Genomic DNA, 9177 nt, shown 5'->3' on the forward strand with positions numbered 1-9177 from the left:
AAAGGGGTTCACAAAGGTGAATGCGCAGGTTGGCCATATAGGTTAGTGAGTTTATCATCAAAAATGGCCTCAATCATGCTAAATGCATCCAAACACAAATACAGGACATAAAGAATCATGCAAATCAATGATGACAATCAAAAAGGAGTATAATCACACACAAGAACAATATTATGGTTGAAAAGTGCAACCATCTATTAAGGCTCAAATCTCACAAGGCATGTTGTTCGAGCTCTTTTCCATGTTCTACAAACAAAATACTACAAGCAAGTTGGTAAACACAATTTTTCTTTTATTCAATCAATGGTATGCCCTTAGAAAAAGGTTTCATGGAAATTCCTTGGTGTTTCACCAACTTATTCATTCTATCATGCAATATGTAAATATTAACTACTAAATATCCATAAACGATAAAGAAATATTCACAACAAATCAAACAAGATGCAATAGAAAAACTACTCAAGATGAAGAAAAAGTACTACAAGAAACATTGCAAAGTGTCTTTAAAAGATAAACTTTTACCCCCTTGAAGTCATCGATCCTCCCACACACTTAATTTGTGCACGGTCCTCCATGCATGCTTACGATCCGGGAGGATGAAGAGGGGCCACCTTCAGCTGGTGGGCTCAGAAATGGGTTGGTCAACTGCATTATGCTCCTCCCTAGCTAGCTCGAATGAAGCTATAGGAATTGGGCCGGGGTCTCTTCCTTCTAGCTGTGCTGATATCCACTAAAAACGCTTTTGCTCCAAATGATCCATGTTGTGGATGTCGTGCAAGATATCTAGTAATAATTTCGGAAGAGGACGGAGAAAGGGTAAAGCAGTTGATGAAGTTGGTAGACTTCATGGTGGTGTTGTGGGTGTCTTCCTCTTGGAGGGGGTTGTGTTTGTTGATCTCTCCAAATCTCCAGTCGAAATGAACTTGTTGCCTCTAGGAATCCTGAACATGATGTCCGTTGGTCGCCTCTCTACCCCTGCTGCGTTTGCTAAGCGCATCACCATCGACAAAAATGGAATGCTGATATTCTTCTTCTTAACTAATTTCCAAATCGATCTGCGCAATAAAGGTAAGATGGCTATATGCTTCCCTTGCATAATACCGCACAATAGCAAAGCAGTTCTAAATCTCACATGGGTAGTGTGGGTGCTTGGGATGATGTAGTCTGCCACAATCTGATGCCATATACGAGCTTCAGCATTCAAATCAGAGTATGCAATACTAGTGGGAACAGAATTCCTTCCCTTCCTATACTCCCAAGATGCACGAGGACGGCCTATTCTCTCAAGAATGGGAGTCAGAGATACTCTTCCTTTGAAGACATCCACTTTGATCTTGAAATAGTCATCCTTCTCAAGTGATATGTGGGGGATATTCAGAATAGATTGAAGAGCTTGATCGGATGTATCCAACATCTTTCCCTGGAGGAAAACTGACTTAGGTTTCCAATCTTGGTAGTTCGCATAGAATTCCCGCACCATAGTCTCATTGACTTCAATGGGTTCTCGCTCAAGAAACTCCCAATGAAGTGAGGCGATTGATGAGCGGATAATTTATACGCTTTTTGGCATTGTTTTTAGTATGTTTTTAGTAGGATCTAGTTACTTTTAGGGATGTTTTCATAAGTTTTTATGTTAAATTCACATTTCTGGAATTTACTATGAGTTTGTGTGTTTTTCTGTGATTTCAGGTATTTTCTGGCTGAAATTGAGGGACTTGAGCAGAAATCAGATTCAGAGGTTGAAAAAGGACTGCTGATGCTGTTGGATTCTGACCTCCCTGAACTCAAAGTGGATTTTCTGGAGCTACAAAACTCGAAATGGCGCGCTTCCAATTGAGTTGGAAAGTAGACATCCAGGGCTTTCCAGAAATATATAATAGTCCATACTTTGGCCAAGAATTGATGACGTAAACTGGCGTTCAACGCCAGCCTTCTGCCCAAATCTGGCGTCTAGCGCCAGAAAAGGATCCAAAACCAGAGTTGAACGCCCAAACTGGCACAGAAACTGGCGTTCAACTCCACAAATGGCCTCTGCACGTGCTACACTTAAGCTCAGCCCAAACACACACCAAGTGGGCCCCGGAAGTGGATTTATGCATCAATTACTTACTCATGTAAACCCTAGTGACTAGTTTATTATAAATAGGACCTCTTACTACTGTATTAAGCATCTTTTGATCATCTTAGGGTCTTAGGATCATCTTTGAACGCATTGTTCATAGACCAGAGGGGCTGGCCATCTCGGCCATGCCTGGACCTTCACTTATGTATTTTCAAACGGTAGAGTTTCTACACTCCATAGATTAAGGTGTGGAGCTCTGCTGTTCCTCAAAGATTAATGCAAAGTACTACTGTTTTCTATTCAATTCTTCTTATTTCTCTTCTAAGATATCTATTCGCACCCAAGAACGTGATGAAGGTGATGATTATGTGTGACGCTCATCATCCTTCTCCCTTATGAACGCGTGCCTGACAAACACTTCCGTTCTACATGAATTAAGCTAGAATGAATATCTCTTAGATCTCCTAACCAGAATCTTCGTGGCGTAAGCTAGAATGATGGCGGCATTCAAGAGAATCCGGAAGGTCTAAACCTTGTCTGTGGTATTCCGAGTAGGATTCAATGATTGAATGACTGTGACGAGCTCCTAACTCGCGATTGCAGGGCGTTAGTGACAGACGCAAAAGGATAGTAAATCCTATTCCAGCATGATCGAGAACCGACAGATGAATAGCCGTGCCGTGACAGGGTGCGTGAGCATATTATTCACTGAGAGGATAAGATGAAGCCATTGACAAGGGTGATGCCTCCAGACGATTAGCCGTGCCGTGACAGGGCATTGGATCATTTTCCCGTGAGATGACCGAAAGTAGCCATTGACAGTGGTGATGTATCACATAAAGCCAGCCATGGAAAGGAGTGAGACTGATTGGATGAAGATAGCAGGAAAGCAGAGGTTCAGAGGAACGAAAAGCATCTCCATTCGCTTATCTGAAATTCCTGCCAATGAATCTACATAAGTATCTCTATCCCTCTTTTATTAATTAATATTCGAAAACACCATTATCACTTTATATCTGCCTGACTGAGATTTACAAGGTGACCATAGCTTGCTTCATACTAACAATCTCCGTGGGATTCGACCCTTACTCACGTAAGGTATTACTTGGACGACCCAGTGCACTTGCTGGTTAGTTGTATCGAAGTTGTGACAAATTATGAATGTGTAATCACGATTACGCGTACCAAGTTGCTCACGTGCCAGGAATAGTTTGAGCCTGGACATCACAATTTCGTGCACCAAGTTCTTGGCGCCGTTGCCGGGGATTGTTTGAGTCTTCGGCAAGCTTTTGGTCCGGTAACATCAGTGCCAGATTCCCTTTTGATCCGGCAACAACACCAAGTTTTTGGCGCCGTTGCCGGGGATTGTTTGAGTTTGGACAACTGACGGTTCATCTTGTTGCTCAGATTAGGTAATTTTCTTTTTGTTTTGTTTTCAAAAATTTTTTCAAAAATCTTTCAAAAACTCTTCCTTTGTTTTCGAAAAAAAAATAAATAAAAAATAAAATAAAATAAAATAAAAATGTTTTCAAAAATAAATTATTCTATGGCTTCAAAATTTTTAAGAATGAATTCTAGTGTTTCATGAAATATGTTGAATCATATCTGGCTGTAAAGCCATACCCAAACTACTTTGGGATTGGTATTCAACTAATCACTCCAGCCCATGTAATTATATGTTGCAGCCTGGCTGGCTGTAAAGCCATGTCTAAATTCATTTGGACTGAGGCAGCAATTTGTTATCAAGAGCAAGTTAGTTGGAGTTAATCCACCTGCTACTGTTTCTGATCACCTGCTGAAGCTTGGCTGGCCATTGGCCATGTCTAGTGTTTTGGACTGGAGCTTTCTTTGAAAGCTTGGCTAGCTAGTGAGCCATGTCTAATTCCTGGACTGAAGCTTTAGACTAACATGGCAAGATTCCTGGAATTCATATTAAAAATTTTGGAATCCTTATTTTTCCTTTTAATTTTCGAAAAATATAAAATAAAAACCCAAAAAAAATTAGAAAATCATAAAAATCAAAAATATTTTTGTGTTCTTGTTTGAGTCCTGAGTCATGTTATAAGTTTGGTGTCAATTGCATATGCATCTTGCATTTTTTTTTCGAAAATTCATGCATTCATAGTGTTCTTCATGATCTTCAAGTTGTTCTTGGTAAGTCTTCTTGTTTGATCTTGATGATTTTTTGTTTTGTGTCTTTTCATGTTTATCATATGCATTCTTGAATTCTTAGTGCATAAGCATTAAAGAATTCTAAGTTTGGTGTCTTGCATGTTTTCTTTGCATTAAAAATTTTTCAAAAATATGTTCTTGATGTTCATCATGACATTCAAAGTGTTCTTGGTGTTCATCTTGACATTCATAGCATTCTTGCATGCATCACATGTTTTGATCTAAAATTTTCATGCATTGCATCTTTTTAGTGTTTTTCTTTTGCATCATAAAAATTCAAAAATCAAAAAAATATCTTTCCCTTTTTCTCTCATCAAATTCGAAAATTTGGATTGACTTTTTCAAAAATTTTTAAAATCAAATTGTTTCTCATGAGTCAAATCAAATTTTCAATTTGAAAATCTTATCTTTTTCAAAATCTTTTTCAAAAATCAAATCTTTTTCAAAATTCTTAGTTATTTTCGAAAATCCAAAAATATTTTTCAAAAATCTTTTTCTTATTTTTATATAAAATTTTCGAAAATGACTAAACAATTAATGTTTTGATTCAAAAAATTTGAAGTTTGTTACTTGCTTGTTAAGAAAGATTCAAACTTTAAGTTCTAGAATCATATCATGTGATTTCTTGTGAATCAAGTCATTAATTGTGATTTTAAAAATCAAATCTTTTTCAAAACTAATTCCTATCATATCTTTTCAAAATATCTTCTTATCTTATCTTTTTCAAAAATATCTTTTCAAAATATCTTTTCTAACTTCCTAACTTCTTATCTTTTCAAAATTTGTTTCAACTAACTAACTAACTTTTTGTTTGTTTCTTAACTTTTTCAAAACTACCTAACTAACTCTCTCTCTCTAATTTTCGAAAATATCTCCCCCTTTTTCAAAAATTTCTTTTTAATTAACTAATTATTTTTATTTTTATTTTTATTTCAAAAAAATTTTCGAAAAATACTAACAAATTTTCAAAAACCAATTTTCAAAAATCACTAACTCCTTTTCAAAATAATTTTCGAAAATTATACCTCCCCCATCCTATTCTATTTATTCATTCATATCCTAACATCTCATCTCACATCTCTTCCATCAGTACAGTTGCATTTCTTCCTTTACATCACATTCTTTGTCTCCCCCTCTTTTCTTCCACTCACAAAGGGATCCCTATACTGTGGTATAAAGGATCTCTATTATTATTATTATTTTTCTGTGCCTTCCTCTTTGTCATATGAGCAGGAGCAAGGATAAGAACATTCTTGTGGAAGCAGATCCAGAACCTGAAAGGACTCTGAAGAGAAAATTAAGAGAAGCTAAAATACAACAATCCAGAGATAACCTTTCAGAAATTTTCGAACAGGCAGAGGAGATGGCAGCCGAAAATAATAATAATGTAAGGAAGATGCTTGGTGACTTTACTACACCTAATTCCAATTTACATGGAAGAAGCACCTCCATTCCTGCCATTGGAGCAAACAACTTTGAGCTGAAACCTCAATTAGTTTCTCTAATGCAGCAGAACTGCAAGTTTCATGGACTTCCATCTGAAGATCCTTTTCAGTTCTTAACTGAATTCTTGCAGATATGTGATACTGTTAAGACTAATGGAGTAGATCCTGAAGTCTACAGGCTCATGCTTTTCCCTTTTGCTGTAAGAGACAGAGCTAGATTATGGTTGGATTCTCAACCCAAAGACAGCTTGAACTTTTGGGATAAGCTGGTCACGGCTTTCTTAGCCAAGTACTTTCCTCCTCAAAAGCTGAGCAAGCTTAGAGCTGATGTTCAAACCTTCAGACAGAAAGAAGGTGAATCTCTCTATGAAGCTTGGGAAAGATACAAACAGTTGACCAAAAAGTGTCCTTCTGACATGCTTTCAGAATGGACCATCCTGGATATATTCTATGATGGTCTGTCTGAGTTATCTAAGATGTCATTGGACACTTCTGCAGGTGGATCCATTCACCTAAAGAAAACGCCTGCAGAAGCTCAAGAACTCATTGACATGGTTGCTAATAACCAGTTCATGTACACTTCTGAAAGGAATCCTGTGAATAATGGGACGCCTATGAAGAAGGGAGTTCTTGAGATTGATACTCTGAATGCCATATTGGCTCAGAATAAAATATTGACTCAGCAAGTCAATATGATCTCTCAGAGTCTGCATGGAATGCAAGCTGCATCCAACAGTACTCAAGAGGCTTCTCCTGAAGAAGAAGCCTATGATCCTGAGAACCCTGCAATAGCAGAGGTGAATTACTTAGGTGAACCTTATGGAAACACCTATAACTCAACATGGAGAAATCATCCAAATTTCTCATGGAAGGATCAAAAGCCTCAACAAGGCTTTAATAATGGTGGAAGAAATAGGTTTAGCAATAGCAAGCCTTTTCCATCATCAACTCAGCAACAGACAGAGAACTCTGAACAAAATGCTTCTAATTTAGCAAATCTAGTCTCTGATCTATCTAAGGCCACTGTAAGTTTCATGAATGAAACAAGGTCTTCCATTAGAAATCTGGAAGAACAAGTGGGCCAGCTGAGTAAAAGGATCACTGAAATCCCTCCTAGTACTCTCCCAAGCAATACAGAAGAGAACCCAAAAGGAGAGTGCAAGGCCATTGACATAAGCGCCATGGCCGAACCTGTGAGGAGAGGAGAGGACGTGAATCCCAAGGAGGAAGACCTCCTGGGATGTCCAGTGATCAATAAGGAGCTTCCCTCTCAGGAACCAAAGGACTCTGAGGCTCATCTAGAGACCATAGAGATTCCATTGAACCTCCTTATGCCCTTCATGAGCTCTGATGAGTATTCCTCTTCTGAAGAGAATGAGGATGTTACTGAAGAGCAAACTGCCAAGTTTCTTGGTGCAATCATGAAGCTGAATGCCAAACTATTCGGCATTGATACTTGGGAAGTTGAACCTCCCTTGTTCATCAATGAACTAAGTGATCTGGATCAACTGACATTGCCTCAGAAGAGACAGGATCCTGGAAAGTTCATAATACCTTGTACTATAGGCACCATGATCTTTAAGGCTCTGTGTGACCTTGGTTCAGGAATAAACCTCATGCCCCTCTCTGTAATAGAGAAACTGGGAATCTATGGGGTGCAAGCTGCTAAAATCTCACTAGAGATGGCAGACAGCTCAAGAAAATAGGCTTATGGACAAGTAGAAGATGTATTAGTAAAGGTTGAGGGCCTTTACATACCTACTGATTTCATAGTCCTGGATACTGGAAAGGAAGAGGATGAATCCATCATCCTAGGAAGACCTTTCCTGGCCACAGCAAGAGCTGTGATTGATGTTGACAGAGGTGAAATATTCCTTCAATGGAATGAGAACTCCCTTGTGTTTAAAACTCAAGGATCTCCCTCTGCAACCATGGGGAAGAAGCAGAAAAAGCTTCTCTCCAAGCAGAGTCAACTAGAGCCCCCACAGTCAAACTCTAAGTTTGGTGTTGGGAGGCCACAACCAAACTCTAAGTTTGGTGTTGAACTCCCATATCCAAACTCTAAGTTTGGTGTTGGAGAGTCTCAACAAAGCTCTGCACATCTGTGAGGCTCCATGAGAGCCCACTGTCAAGCTATTGACATTAAAGAAGCGCTTGTTGGGAGGCAACCCAATGTTTATCTAATTCTTATTTTTATTGTTTTTCATGTTTTCTTAGGTTCATGATCATGTGGAGTCACAAAATAAACAAAAAATTCAAAAACGGAATCAAAAACAGCAGAAGAAAAATCACACCCTGGAGGAGCATCTATCTGGCGTTCAAACGCCAGAACAGAGCATAGTTCTGGCGCTGAACGCCCAGAATGGGAGCATCCTGGCGCTGAACGCCCAGAACAAGCATGGTTCTGGCGTTCAACGCCAGAAATGGCACACAGATGGGTGTTGAACGCCCAAAATGGCCACCAACCTGGCGCTGAACGCCCAGAGTTGGGTACAAAGGCATTTTTACATGCCTAATGGTGCAGGGATGTAAATGCCTTGACACCTCAGGATCTGTGGACCCCACAGGATCCACTCAGGATCTGTGGACCCCACAGGATCCCCACCTACCTCCACTCACTTCTTCTCACTACTCTCTTTCACACAACCCCATAAACACTCTTCCCTAAAAAAAACCCCTCACCAATCACCTCCATCCCTCTTTCCCACTAAACCTTCACCACTCACATCCACCCACTCTTCCCAATAAACCTACCTCATAAACTCCACCTACCTTCAAAATTCAAAACCAATTTCCCACCCAAACCCACCCATATGGCCGAACCAATACCCCCCTCCCTTCCCTATATAAAGACCTCCATTCTTCATCAAATTCACACAACACACCCCTCTACACTCTCCTTAGCCGAAACCACATCTCCCTCTCCCTCTCCATATTTCTTCTTCTTCTTCTTCTATTCTTTTGTTTATTGCTCGAGGGCGAGCAATATTCTAAGTTTGGTGTGGTAAAAGCATAGCTTTTTTGTTTTTCCATTACCATTGATGGCATCTATGACCGGAGAATCCTCTAGAAGAGGGAAAGGGAAGACAAGAGCTTCCACATCCGAGTCATGGGAGATGGAAAGGTTCATCTCCAAAGCCCATCAAGACCACTTCTATGATGTTGTGGCCAAGAAGAAGGTGATCCCTGAGGTCCCTTTTAAACTCAAAAGAAATGAGTATCCGGAGATCCGACATGAAATTCAAAGAAGAGGTTGGGAAGTTCTAATAAATCCCATCCAACAAGTCGGCATCCTAATGGTTCAAGAGTTCTATGCCAATGCATGGATCACCAAGAACCATGATCAAAGTAAGAACCCGGATCCAAAGAACTATGTTACAATGGTTCGGGGGAAATACTTAGATTTTAGTCCGGAAAATGTGAGGTTGGCGTTCAACTTGCCATAGATGGAAGAGAACGCACGCCCCTACACAAGGAGAGTCAACTTTGATCAAAGGT

At 39.5% G+C, this 9177-nt stretch overlaps 1 non-coding gene across 1 annotated transcript; it reads right to left on the reverse strand.

The window, feature by feature from the left end:
- Window positions 1-5993: 5993 nt before the first annotated feature.
- LOC148564440 (small nucleolar RNA R71) lies at window positions 5994-6101 on the reverse strand. Its single transcript, XR_015885078.1, has one exon. It is a non-coding gene; the product is annotated as a small nucleolar RNA R71 (small nucleolar RNA).
- Between the last annotated feature and the right edge of the window lie 3076 nt (window positions 6102-9177).

This window comes from Arachis ipaensis, chromosome B5, assembly GCF_059453495.1.
Source record: "Arachis ipaensis isolate K30076 ecotype BB chromosome B5, ASM5945349v1, whole genome shotgun sequence".
In the NCBI taxonomy this organism is placed as follows: Eukaryota; Viridiplantae; Streptophyta; class Magnoliopsida; order Fabales; family Fabaceae; genus Arachis; species Arachis ipaensis.